Here is an 18,636-nt window from a genome sequence, read left to right on the forward strand (position 1 = left end):
ATATACGACGTCATATTGGAAACAATTAAGCTCCAGTCGCCATCTTTGAATCTTTTCGTTTTTGATCTTGCCCTTGTTTTGCTGGTCAAACATAAAAGACACTGAGCGTTGATCTGGCTGCCAGGTCGTGCGGTTTGCGCGCTGGACTGTCGTTCGGATTTTTCGACGGTCGAGGGTTCAAACCCTGCCCGCTACCATCCCCCGTCGTCCTGCGGGAGGTTTGGACTAGGAAGTAAACTATCTTCAACTCTGAAGGAACATCCGAAACATATAAAACATTTTACAAACAAACAAACATTTTTTATCTGTAACCAATGTGAAGGGTCTACTGATAAGGTAATGTTGCCATTGTCAATAAATCGTAATAAGAAATAGAGAAACACTGAAGAGTAACCTATTAAACTAGAACGACACATGAACTGGTCTGTAGTTTCCTCGATCACATTTTTCTTCTTTTTTAAATAGGGAAGTGACATTAGCTTCCTATTTCGAGTCCCTTGGTACTCTGCCCTGGTTAAGAGATGACTGAAAAGTATTTTGAACACTGGTACTAGCTCATTGCTTAGTTGAGTAATCTTACCGGAATACCGTCAGGTCCAGTTGCATTATTTGGTTTTATCTTCGCTAATAGTTTGTGGATCCCTATTTTGTACTTCTATATCTCATACCTTATTGACTCGGTTCCAATGAAGTAATATGTCTTTGTGTCCTGGAGCTGAGAATAATGATGCAAAGTCATGGGCGTAGCCAGAATTTTTTTCGGGGGGGGGGGATTTTTTTTCTCCCCTCCAAAAATAATATCTATATATATGTATATATATATATATCATTGGCCTCCCTCAGTCGTGAAATGACTGTGGTTCATCTCGAACACTTTTTCATATGGCTGTGGAGCCCTATTTTGGAGAGACACTCCCGTCCACATATATTGCATGTCAAGGTGGCTTTCGCTTTGGTGGTAGATGAGCTGGCCATTTTCCGTGTGGCACTTTTTTCTTCAAGAATCGAGGCCCATGTTTTCTGGCTGTCTATAGCTTTCTTGGTCACCGTCTCTCTCCAGCTAGTACGGTCTAAGGCTATGTCTTCCAAATGGTCAGTATCAATGTTTACGTTTTTTAAGTCCGTTTTTATCACATCAACGTTACGGAGGTGCGGGCGACCAGTTTTTCTTGAGCCAGACGCAAGTTGTCCGTACAGAATGATTTTTGGGATGCGATTGTCCTCCATCCATCGAACATGTCCGAGCCACCTCAGGCGGGGTTGCCTGAGGATCGTAAAGATGCTGGGAAGGCCAGATTTCGCGAGGAACTCAGTATTACATACTCCTTCTTTCCATGTTATTCTTAAGATCCTTCGAAGGCAGCGCAAGTGGAATGAGTGTAGTTTCCTCTCTTGTTTTGTGTAGGTTGTCCACGACTTACTGCAGTACAGTAGCGTGCTAAGAACGCATGCCTTGTAGACCTCCATTTTGGTCGCTGTGGTGAGCTTCTGGTTTTCCCAAACTCTTGGTCGGAGACTAGCGAAGGTTGATGCCTTCCCTATGCGTTTATTTTTATCTCCTCTTCTTGGTGAAACGGTTTTGATTTCTATACGCGACATACATACATGCATACGCCTCACATTCTACTTTATATATTAGATATGTGTGTGTATGTGTGTGTACATAAATAATCTTTATTACATTCTGACCCTTCATTCTTTCGGAAGAAGTTTATTGTACCCTAGAAGGGCTAGAATAGGTTCTTCTTAAGTTAGTGAAGAAAATGTTGACTCCTCACCCTTGCCAGCAAGGGGTCCAGCGTTCCCCCAGCGCGGGGCTCGCCGCCAAACACTATGGCTTGTATTAAAAGCCAACAAAATACATATTCTGAGGTATCCTGCTATTAAAAAGTTTTATTTAAAAAATCTTGTAGATAAACATCTCTCATTTTTTCACCTTTATTCTTCGTTGAGTGTTTACCCTAGATTCGTTAGAATATTGTTACGAATCTCCCTATCCAGGCTCGCTGCAAATGGCACCAAACGACACCACCAACTTAAAGAACTTGACAACTCTGGGCTTCAAAGTAACGTAATAGTTTAATGTCAATAAATAACAGCCAACACTGTACAATTGGCAGCACGTAATACAAGACTGTACAAATATCTCTCCGCCGTATCAACTCTTGCACTGGTCTCTCTCTGTCTCGTCTCGGACTTGTACTGAGCGGTTGTAACGAGCTGTAGATCGGGAAGTTGTGACTGATTCGTCTCTGATACCTTCGCTCTTTATATAGGGTCCCTGCTGGCCTTCTAGAACCGGACAGAACGTCGTTCGACCATTCTGGGTGGTCAGATGACTACAATTCTCGTGACGCTCCTGAGCTGTGTTCACGACGCCGATCCTTCCCGAACCGTCATGTTGAAACTCGTCTCGGCTGACCGTCGTAACTCGTCACGCTCGAGCGCTCATCTAGCGCTGGCCTGGGGCGATTGGCGTTGGCTGACTACACACACACACACCACACCCATCTGTGCCACCACCAGGTTTATAACACTGCCCCCTCCTTAGATCTGTCCGTCCCGGGCAGATCCGGCTTCACCATGGTACTTGTGGAGTCTGTCGATGTGGACGACCTTCAGTTTGGACCTTGGGCTCTTTTGTATTCGATACACGACATCGTTGATTCTTTTTACCACGCGGTAGGGTCCTTCCCAGTCTGTTTGAAGTTTTGTCTTTGTGGGTTGTACAGCCAAACTAGATCGTTCTCATGAAACCCAGCGGCATTGGCCCGTTTGTCGTACCTTGTCTTCACCTGGTCACTGTTGATCTTGATGTTTCTGCGGGCTAGAGCGTGAGTTTTCTCCATCCGTTTTCGGAGATTTGCGACATAGTCTGTCGAAGAGGCTGGCACATTTCCCGGAATCCCGAATAACAAGTCACATGGTAGTTGCAGCTCTCGGCCGAACAACATCTTTGCTGGAGTGTAACCGGTGGTGCTGTGAATCGATCCTCTATATGCCATAAGGAACATTGGGATATAGGTGTCCCAGTCATGTTGATGTTCATCGACGACTTTCGACAGGTGTTGTTCCAGTGTTCGGTTAAATCGTTCTACCATTCCGTCTGACTGGGGGTGAAGAGGAGTTGTGCGTGTCTTTTCGATGCCGAGTACCTGGCACATCTCTTGGAATATCTTGGATTCGAAGTTTCGGCCTTGGTCGGAGTGTAATTCCCTAGGAGCACCAAAACGGCTAATCCAATTCTCCACGAGTGTTTCCGCTATGTAGTGATGGGCAAAAGTTAACTAAAAAGTTGCTAACTTTTAGTTTAACTAAAAAAAATTAGTTAAGGCCAAAGTTTAATTTAAAAAAAAAAGTTTAGTTAAAATCCTAGTTTAATTATTTTTTTTTAGTTACAAACTAAAAAGTTTAATTACAAATTTTACAAACTTTTTTAACATACATGCCAATAAATATTTAGATCTATGTAATTTGGAGAATATATATAATGGATAATAGAGAGGAGAATAAACTAGAGGGTGCACAGGTCACTAGAAAGCCTTTTGACCTTTACCCGGTCGCTATTCCCGCCAATTCAAGGTAGGCTATTTGCAAGGCGAGAAAAATAAACGTGTTCATTATATTTCTAGCAAGTTTCGCTGCTTGATAAATCCTGATTAATTCCTTGCTTCCATAGATCTACATTTTGCTGCTTTTTATTAAACACCAGTGTGTTCCTGTATTAAAGAAATGTCGACTCTTTTTATTTTAAAACTTTTTACTAGATTATTACTAGAGTGTCTAGAGTTACAGTCTAGTGGAGTCTAATCTATTAGTATTAGTCCATTACTACTATTAGATCTATAGTCATAATAGTCTATATTTCATTATTTTAGTCTCTTAGTCTTAAGTAGAGTCTTAGTCGACTTAGTCTTAGATCTAGATGTAAATTTAAAATTATAAGTCAATAATATAAATCTATTAATTGAAATCTATATTACTTTACTTTATTAGACTAGATCTATTAGTTTAGAGATTCTACTATTCTAGAATTAGAGTCTAGATTAGATCTAGATATATTTAGATTACTTATTATACTAAGACCTAAGATGCATAGATGATAGATCTATCTATAATGACTATAATAGTCTATAATACTAATAATAGTTGTCACTATACTAGATCTAATACTAAATCTAGACTAGATCTACATCTACTTCTATTATAATTATACTTACTTAAAATAAAAAAAAAATATCTACTATCTAGTTCTATTAGATCTTCTATTATCTACTAGAGTATATAGATCTAAATACCCATATCTAGTTATAATCATAATTATAATAATCTAAAATTTCTAGATCTAGAGTTACTAACATTTCTACTAGCTAGACTCTATCTAGATTTTAGATCTAGTAGTAGGCCTAATAGTAGTAATTAGTATTTCTTTGATTATTTTTAGATTAAAATATTAATTATTTGATCTAGGTCTAGTAGCTAGATCTAATTCTAGATCCAGATTATATTTCTGATCATTTCGTTTGTGGAAGATATTAGATCCAGAATATTCTAGAATCTAGAGTTAGTTAGAGTCAACATGCAGTTTTATCATTACTTCTAAAGGTAACTTATATTAGAACTTGGACAATGACTTCTAATTTCTTTCTATAATAGTATAATTCTTGTGATTCTACTAAGATCTATATCTATCCCATAAAGACATTTAAATCTTTTTTCATGTGCACAAATACATGTTTATTACATTTTGCTAAAGAGATTGGTTGTGCTTTATATTTTTCATGTTTGGCTGTTTCGTCCTTAAAAAAGGTCAAAATAGTTAGTAAAAGTTTAACTAAAGTTTCTTAGTTTAGTTTAACTAATTTTTTCAATTTGTGATTAACTAAAAGTTTAATTACTTTTTTTTAGTTCAAACTTAGTTTTAGTTTATCTAAAAAAATTTAGTTTAGTTCCCATCACTACCGCTATGGTGGCGGCTTCTTGGTTTTGTATTGCATATGCTTCGGGCCACTTAGTAAAATAATCTATCACTACTAGAATGTACTTGTTTCCTTTCTGGGACTCAGGAAATGGTCCCGCTACATCGATCGCTATTCTTTCAAAGGGGTTACCGACGTTGTATTGCTGCATACGTCCCCTCGTTCTCCTGTGTGGGCCTTTTGCTGCTGCACATGTGTCGCACCTTTGGCACCATTCTTCTACATCATCTCTGTAGCCGAACCAGTAAAACCGCTGGCGTACTTTTTCAAAGGTCTTGTTGACGCCTAAATGTGACCCACTGGAATTATTATGGATTTCTTTCAGCAACTCTCACTTTGGGCAGCAACATCTGTAAGCGATTGCATGTTCCGTCTGCTATTTCCCAGACTCTCTTGAGAACTCCATTGTCGATTGTCAGTGAGTCCCATTGCGCCCAATATGCCTTGGTTGCAGTTCCCTTATCAGAAAGGTGATGCCATTCCGGTCTTTGCCCGTCTTCCTTCATAAGCAGAATGGGAGCCAGATCTTCATCTTTTAACTGGTCTTCTCGAATTCTTTCGTCGGACCATGACTCGGAAGCTTGTATCCCAAGACGTTGGCAATCAATGATAAATCCCTTCTCTTCAACCTTGCTGCAGTGTTTACATTCCATTCTGCAAGGTCGTCGAGACAGCGCGTCAGCATTCTGGTGAGTTTGTCCTTTTCGGTGCTGTGTCTCGAAGTCATAGGTTTGCAAACGTTCAATCCACCGGGCGACTTGACCTTCAGGATTTTTAAATGACAACAGCCATTGAAGAGCAGCATGATCTGTCCTAAGGATAAATTTTTGCCCATATAAGTATTTGTGGAAATGTTGTATGGCATCCACAACTGCCAGTAGCTCACGCCTTGTGACACAGTAGTTTCTTTCGGCTTTGGACGAGCTCCGACTAAAGTAAGCTATGACCCTCTCAGTTCCATCTACCTTTTGGGATAAGACAGCACCTATTCCAGTATTGCTCGCATCGGTGTCAAGTATGAACGTCTCGCCTGGTATCGGGTAGGCCAGAATTGGTGATGAAACAAGAGCCTTTTTAAGTCGCTCAAAGGCCTCCTGACATTCCGTTGTCCAAATAAACGGCCGCTTCGGTTCTGTCAATTGATGAAGGGCGCTACAGAGGCTGGAGAAGTTTGGTACGAAACGTCTGTAGTACGTGCAGAGTCCAAGAAAGCTTCTTAACTCCTGGATATTAGCGGGGATCGGCCATCCGTTTACAGCTTCAACTTTATCCGGGTCTGTGCTGACTCCTTCCTTCGACACGATGTGCCCAAGGTACTTGACGCTCCTTCTGAACAAGAAGCACTTCTTTGGATTCAATTTCATTCCAGCGTTTCTGATTCGTTCGAATACTTCCTTCAGGTTTGCGATATGTTCCTCGAAGGTTCTGCCTATGACGATAATGTCATCTAAGTACACAAGACACGTGGTCCAGTTAAGTCCTCTTAGCACATGCTCCATTAGTCTTTCAAAGGTTGCTGGGGCGTTGCAGAGTCCAAAAGGCATAACGGTAAATTGCCAGAGACCATTACCAGCAGAGAAGGCTGTTTTATCTCTGTCCTCGGGGTGTAGTCCCACCTGCCAGTAACCGCTCTTCAGGTCAAGGGTGGAAAAGATCTGTGACCCAGCAAGTGTGTCCAATGTGTCGTCGATCCTAGGAAGCGGGTAGCTGTCCTTGTGTGTGGCGTCGTTTAGTAATCTATAGTCGAAACAAAATCTCGTGGATCCATCTTTCTTCTTTACCAAGACGATGGGTGAACACCATGGACTGTTGGATGGTTCAACAACCCCTTGCTGCCTCATTCGTTCTATGATGTCCATAGCTTCTTGGTGTTTTGCTAGCGGCAGGCGACGTGGTTGCTGTCGTATAGGCCTAGTGTCTCCTGTGTCTATTCGATGCTGGATTAGATTTGTTCGCCCAAAGTCCATTTCATCAGATGGCAATATGTCAGAAAACTCTCCGAGGAATTGTTCTGCTTTGGTGTACTGTTCTTTCGACAAGATCGTTTTGACTTCTGTCAGAAGCTTAGTAACGTGCGGTTCACTGGACTCGAGTCTTTCGTCGGGGTTTTCACTGCTACAGTTTCTTATCATCTCAAGAGCATGGCAACCAGCGATGGTGCTACCTTCCCGCAAATGTTTCTCTACTGTACCGAGGTTCATAATTCTTACGGGCACCATTAGGTCTTTCCCAATCATGACTAGTGTCTTTCCTACTGCTATCCCGTTGGGGTTGGTGTCCAAGCTTTCTACCAGCGCTGTTCCTGTCGTGGGATAGCCGTCCTCAATTTTCCCCCAAATGATCATTTCTGACTTAGCAGGCAAGGTTGTATTTTCTACCAACCTAATCCTTCTGACACGTCCATCTTCTTCATTCTCGTCGCCAAGCAAGGGTACTTCAAGGTCCCCACATTGTAAAGTGCCTCCGCCGATATTTAAGGAAATGCCATATTTCAGCATGAAGTCGAGCCCTATTATGCAGTCATCTGTGACGTCAGCAATCAGGAATTCGTGTTTGAATGACTGATTCCCGATCTGGACTGTTATGTCGATCAGGCCTTTTATGGGCATCAGTTCTCCACTAGCTGTTTTCAACGAGTAGGCCCTAACTGGCGTTTTCTTGCTACTGTCCACTTTATCCGTCCGTATGACTGATCGAAGCAACAGTATCTAGGAGGAAGTGATAATTTTGACATCCAATTTTTCCATTGATTTTCAGACTCTTACTCTGCCCTAGCACGGCGACCGGGATGATGGTTGCAGGGGCTCTCATTGTCTGTGTCGCCGGGTTCTGCCCCTTGAAGCCGGCGCGTGCTAGTTTCCCTGGTAGCCCCGGGAACTTGGTCGTGCATACCTTTCTGATCTGTAATGGGTTCCAGTTTGTGGGAATCTTCTAGTGCAGCTTCTTTGTATATGACCGAGTTCACCACAATTCCAGCATCGTACAGGAGCCCTATGTTGATTTTCTGGTATCTGGTTTGTTCGTCGTTCATCTAGTGCCTCTGTCACCCTTCTCACGAGTTGTGCAAATTCTTCCTCTTTGACTTCCAACTTTCGGCCTTGATGAGTGCTCCCTGATGCGTCTTTGGCGGCTTCATATGAGAGAGCGTATACGAGGGCTTCACTGGCCTTACGTCTACCACTAACTCTGGTGGCTTTCTTCAACTCGGGGTCTCGAAGCGCATCAATGAAGGCGTCTGTAATAATGACTTCCAGAAAATCTTGTGCGGCTGTTGGGTAGGCCAAATGTGCGAGACGTTCGATGTCTGTCTCTAGCTCCTGTAGTGTTTCATCGGGGCGCTGTTGTCTGGTCTTTAGTTGCACACGATATACTTCTTGCAGATGTTCATCCCCGTATCGGAGTTCCATAGCCTGGACAAGGGCGGCGAAGTCTTGCTGGTTCGGTAGAGACTGTAGCAATTCGGAGGCTTTTCCTCTTAGGGATAACACGAGGGCTGTTGTATTCTCCTCCTCACTGTTCCATTTGTTAACCTTGGCTGCTGCGTCAAATTGCTTCTTGTATACTGACCAGGACACGGAACCATCAAATACGGGGGGCTTCATTTTCCCGGAGACTTCAGTTACAAATGATGTCATATCTGCTTCTGGTACATTGGTGTGCTTGCGTTGGACTTGTATCTTCATTTCGTCAATGGCCTTCTCCACTGCGTCGACCCTCTGATTCATCTGCACGTCAATGTTGGTGATTCTCTCCTCCACAGCATGTATGCGTTGGTTCATTGTCAATAACTCCGTTTTGATTCCCGAGTCCATTTTGTCTATCTTGTAATTGGTGTTTTCTTGCCCCGAGTTCATCTGTTCTCGCATAGCTGCCATCTGCTCCTGTATGTTACTGGCGATCTGTCCCTGCATAGCTGCCATCTGTCCCTGCAAGTCCGGTTCGACTTCAAAAAGATATGTGTCCGGATCTTCTTTTTCCTTCACCAGTTCTTCCCGAAGGCGTGCTTGTAAGGTTTCTTTGTTTCCGCTCGTCTTCAGATCTCGATTACGGAGCTCTCGCCTCAGTTCCTTCAAAAGGAGTTGGTCTAGCGTTTTCGTAGTAGCCATTGCAGATCCCACTTCTGACACCAGTTGTTACGAATCTACCTATCCAGGCTCGCTGCAAATGGCACCAAACGACAACTTAAAGAACTTGACAACTCTGGGCTTCAAAGTAACGTAATAGTTTAATGTCAATAAATAACAGCCAACACTGTACAATTGGCAGCACGTAACACAAGACTGTACAAATATCTCTCCGCCGTATCAACTCTTGCACTGGTCTCTCTCTGTCTCGTCTCGGACTTGTACTGAGCGGTTGTAACGAGCTGTGGATCGGGAAGTTGTGACTGACTCGTCTCTGATACCTTCGCTCTTTATATAGGGTCCCTGCTGGCCTTCTAGAACCGGACAGAACGTCGTTCGACCACAATTCTCGTGACGCTCCTGAGCTGTGTTCACGACGCCGATCCTTCCCAAACCGTCATGTTGAAACTCGTCTCGGCTGACCGTCGTAACTCGTCACGCTCGAGCGCTCATCTAGCGCTGGCCTGGGGCGATTGGCGTTGGCTGACTACACACACACACACCACCCCCATCTGTGCCACCACCAGGTTTATAACAATATTATTAAATGTTTTGGACACTTTTTGGTTTTACGTATAGATTACAAACGTTACTTCAAAAAAGAAGATAATTGCGTCCTTCGCATTCATGTGTCAATCTAGTCATGCATGTTGATCAGTGACTTAAACTCTGATAGGTCATTGGTTTTCCTGGCTCACTCAAACAACCCATTCTATTTAAAGATTAGAGAAAGCAGAACGGTTAGAGAGGCAATTACTTAATGTGAAAAGCTCTTGCTTCGTCTTAGTACATTCATAAAAAAGCTATTTCTATATGAATATTGTGATGTTGCTAGTTCAGGCTGTCTTGAAGTCAACCAATTACTCTGCAATCGTTTGGGTGTAATTGTTCGGGTGTATTACGTGCAGTTGAACGACAACACAAACAAGAACTGGCACATCGATTGTAACAAGTGAAGAGATGTAGTCAAACGATGATGAACAAGTTCACATAGATTTATTCTGATAAAAGGCCACAGTAGAAGTCTCTGTCACTAAACACGTCGTTACCCTGGAGTGTTCTATCGCTAACTGATTTTCCGGTCTCTAACCCAACATATCCCAAACGTCACTAGTCCCGTTCAATATGCGTCATCTATGGTGCGTCGTTAAATAACTAACCTATATAAATAAGGTGTCTAACAGATTCCTCCCCCCCTTGAAAAAAAAATATGTCAATATTTTTCCACTACTGTCAAGTCTTACAAGGGCATTTTCAATTTAAGGGGAAGACAACAAACATAAAATCTTGACATCTTCATCTTGACTTGACAGTTCCTCATATTCAATGTCAATGTTCATAACATTCCAGAATCATCTTCATTAGTACACAGTTCATCATGGAGGAAAATGTGGCATCTTATGGGCACGTCATACATCACAAATGTTCTTTACTGGCAGTAATCTGATAAAATACAATATTTCAAAAAAACAATTATAAACTTTATTTACACATTCAATAAATTTTTTCTTACCACCCTTTTATACGCTTTTGTCCATTTTTCTTTTATACTCACCCTTTTCCATAGAACTAACTTTCGTCAATGATATATGAAATGATTCACACACAAAAAAAAAAAAATATCCATACTTACTTTCAAATGCTTAACATCAAATTTACTTATCTCCCTTTTCCATAACATATAAATTGTGCCAATATATTAATATATATATATATAATCATAATCATCATCAATATAATCATAGTTTGTTTACAAACTTATTTCATTTCAATGTCATTCTAGACAATAGATCAGCTACAATATTCACAGATCCACTAATAGCTTTCACTTCAAATTTATATTCCTGTAGTGCTAAGAACCATCTATAAACACGACTGTTTTTCATGCTCTTTTGCTGTATATACTGAATAGGTTTATGATCAGTTAATAATATGAATTTCCTTCCTATTAAATAGCTCTCTAGCTTAGTAATTACCCATATTACAGCTAAGGCTTCTCTTTCAATGACACTATATTTTTTCTCTGCCTCTGATAATTTTCTACTTACATATAATATAGGATGTAAGTTATCATAGTTCTGCATTAGACAACCACCAATAGCATTACCAGATGCATCAGTTGTGACATAAAATATTTTGTCCTTATCGGGTAGTCTTAATATTAATTCATGACTAAAAACATCTTTAATTCTGTCAATAGCTTTCACACATTCCTCATTACAAACTACTTTTTGAGGTTTTCCTTTTTTAAGTAAGTCATTTAATGGATTCACTATTTCTGCTAAGTTCTTTATAGACTTTCTGTAATAATTTACTATTCCTAATATGCTTTTAATTTGTCTTTTTGTTGTAGGTATTTCAATATTTAGTACTTTCTTTATGTTATCTTCAATAGGGCTAATCATGTTGTTATTTACTTTATGTCCCAAGAAAATTATTTCCTCCAATCCTATTTCTACTTTTTCTGCTTGAATTGTAAGTCCACTTTCTTTTATTATTTTGAACACTTCTTTTACATCTACCAAATGTTCCTCCCAACTATTATTAAAAATACATATGTCATCCAAATAGCAAATAACATTTTCTTTGTTTCCAATTATCATGTTCATCATTCTATTAAATGTGGCAGGTGCATTCACTAATCCAAAACTCATATAATTCCATTGAAAAATACCATATGGTGTTACAAATGCTGTGTAAGGTTTTGCATTTTCTGTTAAAGGTATTTGCCAATAACCTTTAGTTAAATCCAATTTAGTAAAAAATTTTGCTCCATTTAATTTATGTAAAATATCCTCTATATTTGGCATTGGATATGGGTCAAATTCTGTGATGTTGTTAAGTTTCCTATAATCAATACATAACCGTATATCTCCATTCTTCTTTTTGGCTATCACAATTGGTGAAGCATAAGGAGATGTTGATGGTTCAATTATACCTGATTCTAGTAAATTGTCTATTTCTTTCTTTACTTTGTCTTGTAAATGTAGCGGTATTCTATATGGCTTAAGCTTGATAGGTTTTGAGTCTGTTACTTTAATGTCATGTTTAATAATATTAGTTTTTCCTGGTATGCTGGAAAAAATTTCTTTGTATTCATGTATTATTTTAGTTATATCTTTTGACTTTTCCTTAGTTAAATTATTAAGATTAATCTTTTGCCAAGTTTGATTCTCTTTTGTTTCAATTACAGGTATTTCCTTAATATCATTTTCATTGTGATTTTCATTTGTTATTATCATCAAGCATTCTTCTCTTTCTGAAAATTTATTTTCTATTTCCTCCTGAATGTTTTGTATCAACTCATCTTCTCTATCATGATACAGTTTCAAATTATTTATGTGATATGTTTTAATTTTCCCATTTATTTCAATTTGATAATTCACATCACTAATTTGTTTTATCACCTTAAATGGACCTTTCCATTGTTTACCAATTTTATTTTTCAGGTTATTTATCAATATTAATACATTGTTTCCTACTTCTAGTGTTTTCAATTGTCTTTTCTTATTTAGATTCTCATGAGCACTTTGTTTGTACTTCTTATTGTTGTTATATGCTTGAGTCCATATTTCTTTCAATTCTGTTGTGATTGTTGTTTCACTGTCATTATTTAATTTATTCTCATTGCCTATTAGATTTTCTTTAAAAACATCTAATTCATCTCTGGGTTTTCTTCCATGTATTATTTCATATGGTGAAAATTGTGTTGCTTCATGGATATTGTTTCTATGAGCAAATAGTACATAGTTAATGTAATGATCCCACTTGTTCTGATTATTCTGAATTATTTTTGTTAGTGATCTTTTTAATGAACCACCATATCGTTCACATAAACCGTTACTCTCTGGGTGGTAAACCGAAGAGTATATGTGTTGTATATTGTATTGTTTAGTCCATTTCTTAAATTGTTCTGACTTAAACTGAGATCCCTGATCACTCAATATAATTTTAGGTATACCATGTCTTGTAATTACTTTTTGAGTTATGGCATTAATGATATTCTCTGCACTTGTATTTGATAATGGGATTGCCTCTGGGTATCTACTAAACATGTCTATTACTGTTAGAATGTATTTGTTATTATTTTCAGTTTGAATTAAAGGACCTATTAAATCAATAGATACTTTCTGAAATGGTGCTGTAGGTTCATCCATTTCTTGAATAGGTGCTTTATTCACTAGGCTTTTGTTAGATCTCTTTTGACATATGTCACATGAGTTTATGTATTTATTGATTGTTGCTTTCATTTTGGGCCAAAATACTTGTTTTGACAAATTCCTATAACATTTCTTTACTCCCCTATGTGCTGCTAAATTATTATCATGTGTCATGATTAAAACATCTTTCCAATATTTCTGTGGTAAGACAAGTTGTTTTATTTTCTTGTTATCATTACTTGTTTGTCTAAATAATATTTTATTCTCTATACAAAATTTCTCCATTGGATTATTATTGTTTTTATCTGATATTCTTGAATAAATTTTCCCAATAATATTGTCATTCATTTGTTCTAATGCAAATGTGGGTGTTGTTTCTTTTTCACTTTGAAATATTTGTGTTTCAAGACTATTTTGTGTTTCATTTTTTATCTCTCTTTCCTTAACATCTGTATTTTCTATTTGTATTACATTACTGGTTTCTTTTTCTTCATCCTTACTTATTACATTTATTGTATTTTCCTGTTTCTCATCTTGTTTATTCATTGATCTTGTTATTACCATACTTGTTATATTTTGTGTTTCTATGTTTTCATGATTTTGTCTTATGTTTTTGTATTTGTTTTGCCAGTCTTCTAATTCTTTTCTTGAACATTCTTTAACTCCTTTTATGTTTCCTACTAACATATCATATCTCATTTCTGGTATTGCAATGCCATCACAATAACCAGTGAAAAATGGGGTTTCAATGTATACCCTTATAGCTTTAAATTCCCTTACGGTGCCATCTGCTAATTCTACTTTCCTAGTAAACCCTTTATACCAATGAGGTTTGACAAATTTAGTTTTTACTGCCAAAGTGTTACAACCTGAATCCCTGATTAATTCCACCGGAATTCTATCTACAAACCCTGGGTACACTGCAAAATTGTTCCTATTTCCTTCCATGAAATATACCCTATCTGTACCTTTATTTTTGTATTCCCTACTGTAACTCCTATTTCTATAATTTCCCCTGTCATTCCTATCTCTACTCCTATATCTACTGTTATTTTGTTCATTGTATCTATTTCTACTTCCAGACCTACTATTCCCTCTTCTACAGTTAGCTGCTATATGACCTTTTCCTTGACATTTAAAACAGGTTATTTCATTATATTTTCTATTTCCACTATTTGATCTGTTTCTATTTCTACTTCTATCAACATTTTCTTTGGTGTATCCTATTAAATCTACTTTGCTCTTATCCCTATCAGAAAATGGTTTATTTGGATAGGCATTTTTGTATACTCTCATTATTTCTGTTATTTCATCTATAGTTTTTGGGTTTCTTTCTCTAATAAAAGATTGTAACTGAGGATCACATTTATTTACAAAGTTGTCCACTAGAATAAAATTTTTTAATCCCTCATAAGAGTTATTCACTTTTTCTAATTTTACCCACTTATTGAAAAAATCCTTTTCCATATTAATAGTAGTTTGGGGTTCTATTTCTAATGATGGTATATTGTCAAAATATTTCTTTCTGAATGTTGTAGCATTATGACCATAGGCATTCAATAACTCTCTTTTTAAAACCTGATAGCTATCATCAATATGATGGTCATGATTTTGGCATGTTGTTAGAGCTTGACCATGAACAAAGTCTATCAGTATTTCAGACCACTCTTCTTCAGGCATATTAAATGTAGACATTTTTGCCTCATATCTTTTCAGAAAATCACCAATGTCATCCTTCTGTTCATCAAAACTTTGTATCTTTCTCTTTAGCCATGTCTGCGAATTAGGGTTGTCTCTTTGTGTGGTAATATTATTTGAGTTATTTGTGTTATTTCCTTGTTCCGTTTGAGTTCTGGCTTGTGCTGCATCCAATCTCATCTTTTCCATTTTAGCTTCATGCTCTCTAATTTTTTCTCTCTCTTTGTCTTGCCTTTCTTGGTCCTCTTTTTGCTTCTCATATTCTTCCTTTCTGATCCTTTCTTGTCTTTCTATCTCTTGTCTTTTTTCTTCTTTCTGTCTCTCCATTTCTTCCTTCACAACTTGCTGTACATAAGCTGCTAAATCCTTTCCTTTTAACTCCATGGCCTTTCCATCCTGCATAGCGGTTTCCTTAACCTCCTTAAGGTCCACATATGATGATGTAGCCATTGTATTTTATTTTCACCCAAATTTATATATTTTTACTTAGCCTATATTGGTTATGGCTATACTTTAGACTTATTTTATATTTAAGTTTTTCAAACTTTTATATAAGTTTTAAATGTTATGTCTCTATCTATAGATTTAGTAAATGTGTAAATCTAGTCTGAGTTATTATGGTTATATTCAAATCTGTATATTAGGTCTAGTATCACACAAATTTAAATTTAGTATATTATAGTATATATAATAGTACCATTTAGATCTATAGTTATCAAGAGCACTATGACTATTAGATTTAGTATGAATAACTATGATCACTTTTAAAATCTGATGTGACTGAAGTGTCTAGAGAGTACTCAGTAGACTCTTAGAGTCTAGATCTAGAGTAGATAAGATAGATTTTATCCACAAATTATGGTTCTATTTAACCATACGAAATAAATATGTGTATACAATGTCAAATATATCTTCAACAAGATATATATATCTAGAATGTACTACCTTCATTCATCTTTCAATTAATAATATTTCAAATTAGAGTCTAGATGATTTAATTGTACCAAAGAGATGTACAACATTTTGCAGATCTAAATTTAGCCAGACGATAGTGTTTGACTACATAGCCAGTTTCGGCATTATTCTCATGGCAAAATCATATTTGATTTTAACCGCTCAAACTAAAATTATTTTAGTCTGATTCACAGTAAAAGAATCCTACCCGTACTTTCTATCATTAAGTGAAAAAAAAATACAGATCTAATTAAATTAATAAAAATAAATAATTTAAAATAATATAAACAAATGAAATAATTAAATGAGACTATCGCTATGGGTTGGGATATGACAATATGGCACACAATGATAACGTCACGAAGTAACTAGGCAACAACGGATATGACGTTTACACAAACAAAACAAATTACAACCCTAAACGTATAATATAGCTTTTCATCTAAATTATGTCTTCTTCCCCGAACGGGTTTAAGGCTTCAGCACCACCTGAATTTTACTCAGGCTAACATACCAAATTTAGACAAAATCTATTTCTAAGGGCAATCTAAACATATACTAATAAGAAAAATGGCACTTAGCTTTTGATAAGAAAGATCCCTTTGTTCGGACTCCCGAATATGCTAGATCACAACAAATTCCACTGCCTCTCTTCCAGTTCTGACTCTGTTCTCCGGTGCTACCAGTGTCCCACGTAATGCCACAGATGTCCTGATATGCCACAACAAAATGTTTCAGTTTCTTTGACGACTGTTGATGACCGTATGTGTAGTTCCGACGACTTTGTGTACACAGTTACTGACGAATAGGTTAACGGTTCTTCTGGCGATGACTTGACTTGTGTAGACGACTACTGACAAATAACAGTCTCTTGACGGCAACTTGATCTTGACGACTGACGAATAACGAATTTCTTGACGATGACTTGATCTGGGCTGACGAATAACGGCTTTCTTGACGATGACTTGATCTGGGCTGACGAATAACGACTTTCTTGACGATGACTTGATCTGGGCTGACGAATAACGGTTCTCTAAAATAGTTCACTGCTTCTGTTGCTACTCTGGTGGTACGACGAAGTTTGCTGTTGTACGTTGCTTCACTAGACCAAACTGTCCAATGTAGACTAGGTGAAACCAAGGTCACCTCCGACGACGTTCCGTTAGACGATTAACGGTTTTCAACGAAATTAAGTGGATGTAGCTGTTTCCACGATTTCAATATCAGCACGTCTAGATATCGTCTAGACCAACGAATACTAAATATATCAATGTTCAGTAATGATACATACAACTTTACTAACCTTCCAAAGGTTAAACACAGTGACCGTTATAAAAGTGGCAAGCAACCGGTTCAATGAGCAAACTGCTCCACAAGAATCTCTCCAAGGGTAAGACGACAGAGCGATTTCGATTTAGTTAGCTACCAAACTTGTAGTACTCACAATACTTCTGACAGCGGGCAAACTGTCCTTCTCGAAACTGACGAGGTAAAACTTGATACTCGATGTGGCTCCTATGACGAAGAAAAAAATATGTCCAACAGGTTCACTAACGATCTCTCACCCGTTATGAATGAACGGTTTCTCTGGTTGTAGGTCGATTCAGCATATGAAGATCAGGCGTTGCGATGATTACGGTCCTGACGAAGGTCACCCTGAGTTAACGGCTCGTTGAACGTACGGTCAAGAACATGTAGATCTAGAACAAAGTCACTGCGATGATGCTGTGTTCAGCCGTACTCCGATGAAATCTTATATCTTCGAGTGCACGACCCTCACCTGAGTAAACGTTCTGCTTCGAGGTCCGGTTCGATGTTCGGCTTCATCAGGGGTCCGGCTTCGAGGTTCGGGGTCGCCACTGTGATGTTGCTAGTTCAGGCTGTCTTGAAGTCAACCAATTACTCTGCAATCGTTTGGGTGTAATTGTTCGGGTGTATTACGTGCAGTTGAACGACAACACAAACAAGAACTGGCACATCGATTGTAACAAGTGAAGAGATGTAGTCAAACGATGATGAACAAGTTCACATAGATTTATTCTGATAAAAGGCCACAGTAGAAGTCTCTGTCACTAAACACGTCGTTACCCTGGAGTGTTCTATCGCTAACTGATTTTCCGGTCTCTAACCCAACATATCCCAAACGTCACTAGTCCCGTTCAATATGCGTCATCTATGGTGCGTCGTTAAATAACTAACCTATATAAATAAGGTGTCTAACAATATATCATGACCCATTATTTACAGGGCCGATTGGAGTACGTGGAGACCCCGGGGCAGGTTTTTGTGAAGGCCCCTACAGTTTTTCAAAAGCTTTAATGAAATTCCACTTATGAATAAGGATAAGATATTGTATGAGACTAATAACAATAATAATTAAAATAATCTTTATTATCGAGAAGGAAATTTTCTTCAAATGTGTGCATTACACTACATGTGCACCCCCCTCCCTAAATAGACAAATTTTAGACAATATTTTGCACCTTAAAATCAATGAACTTCTTGAAAGTAGCAACTTAACCAGCAATGCGTTCACTTAAGTACAGTTGCAAGGATAAGCTATTATTATAATATACTAAATAGGCTAAACAGGAGTTGATGGCCGACCATGTCTGTGGCCTTTAGTTCTCGAGAGAAGATCTTTTCCCTTTGCATCTTGAGAAGGAGTGATCTCTCCACTGCTGGGGGAAAATATGGGTGATAAATTTGGAAAATGCTGGG

At 38.1% G+C, this 18,636-nt stretch overlaps 1 long non-coding RNA gene across 1 annotated transcript; it reads right to left on the reverse strand.

Annotated features, from left to right (window-relative positions):
• Nucleotides 1-10,082: 10,082 nt before the first annotated feature.
• LOC129922080 (uncharacterized) lies at nt 10,083-18,231 on the reverse strand. Its single transcript, XR_008774082.1, has 2 exons — nt 15,907-18,231; nt 10,083-10,546 (listed from the first exon to the last, which is right to left on the reverse strand). It is a non-coding gene; the product is annotated as an uncharacterized LOC129922080 (long non-coding RNA).
• Between the last annotated feature and the right edge of the window lie 405 nt (nt 18,232-18,636).

Source organism: Biomphalaria glabrata, chromosome 12 (genome assembly GCF_947242115.1).
Source record: "Biomphalaria glabrata chromosome 12, xgBioGlab47.1, whole genome shotgun sequence".
Taxonomy (NCBI): Eukaryota; Metazoa; Mollusca; class Gastropoda; family Planorbidae; genus Biomphalaria; species Biomphalaria glabrata.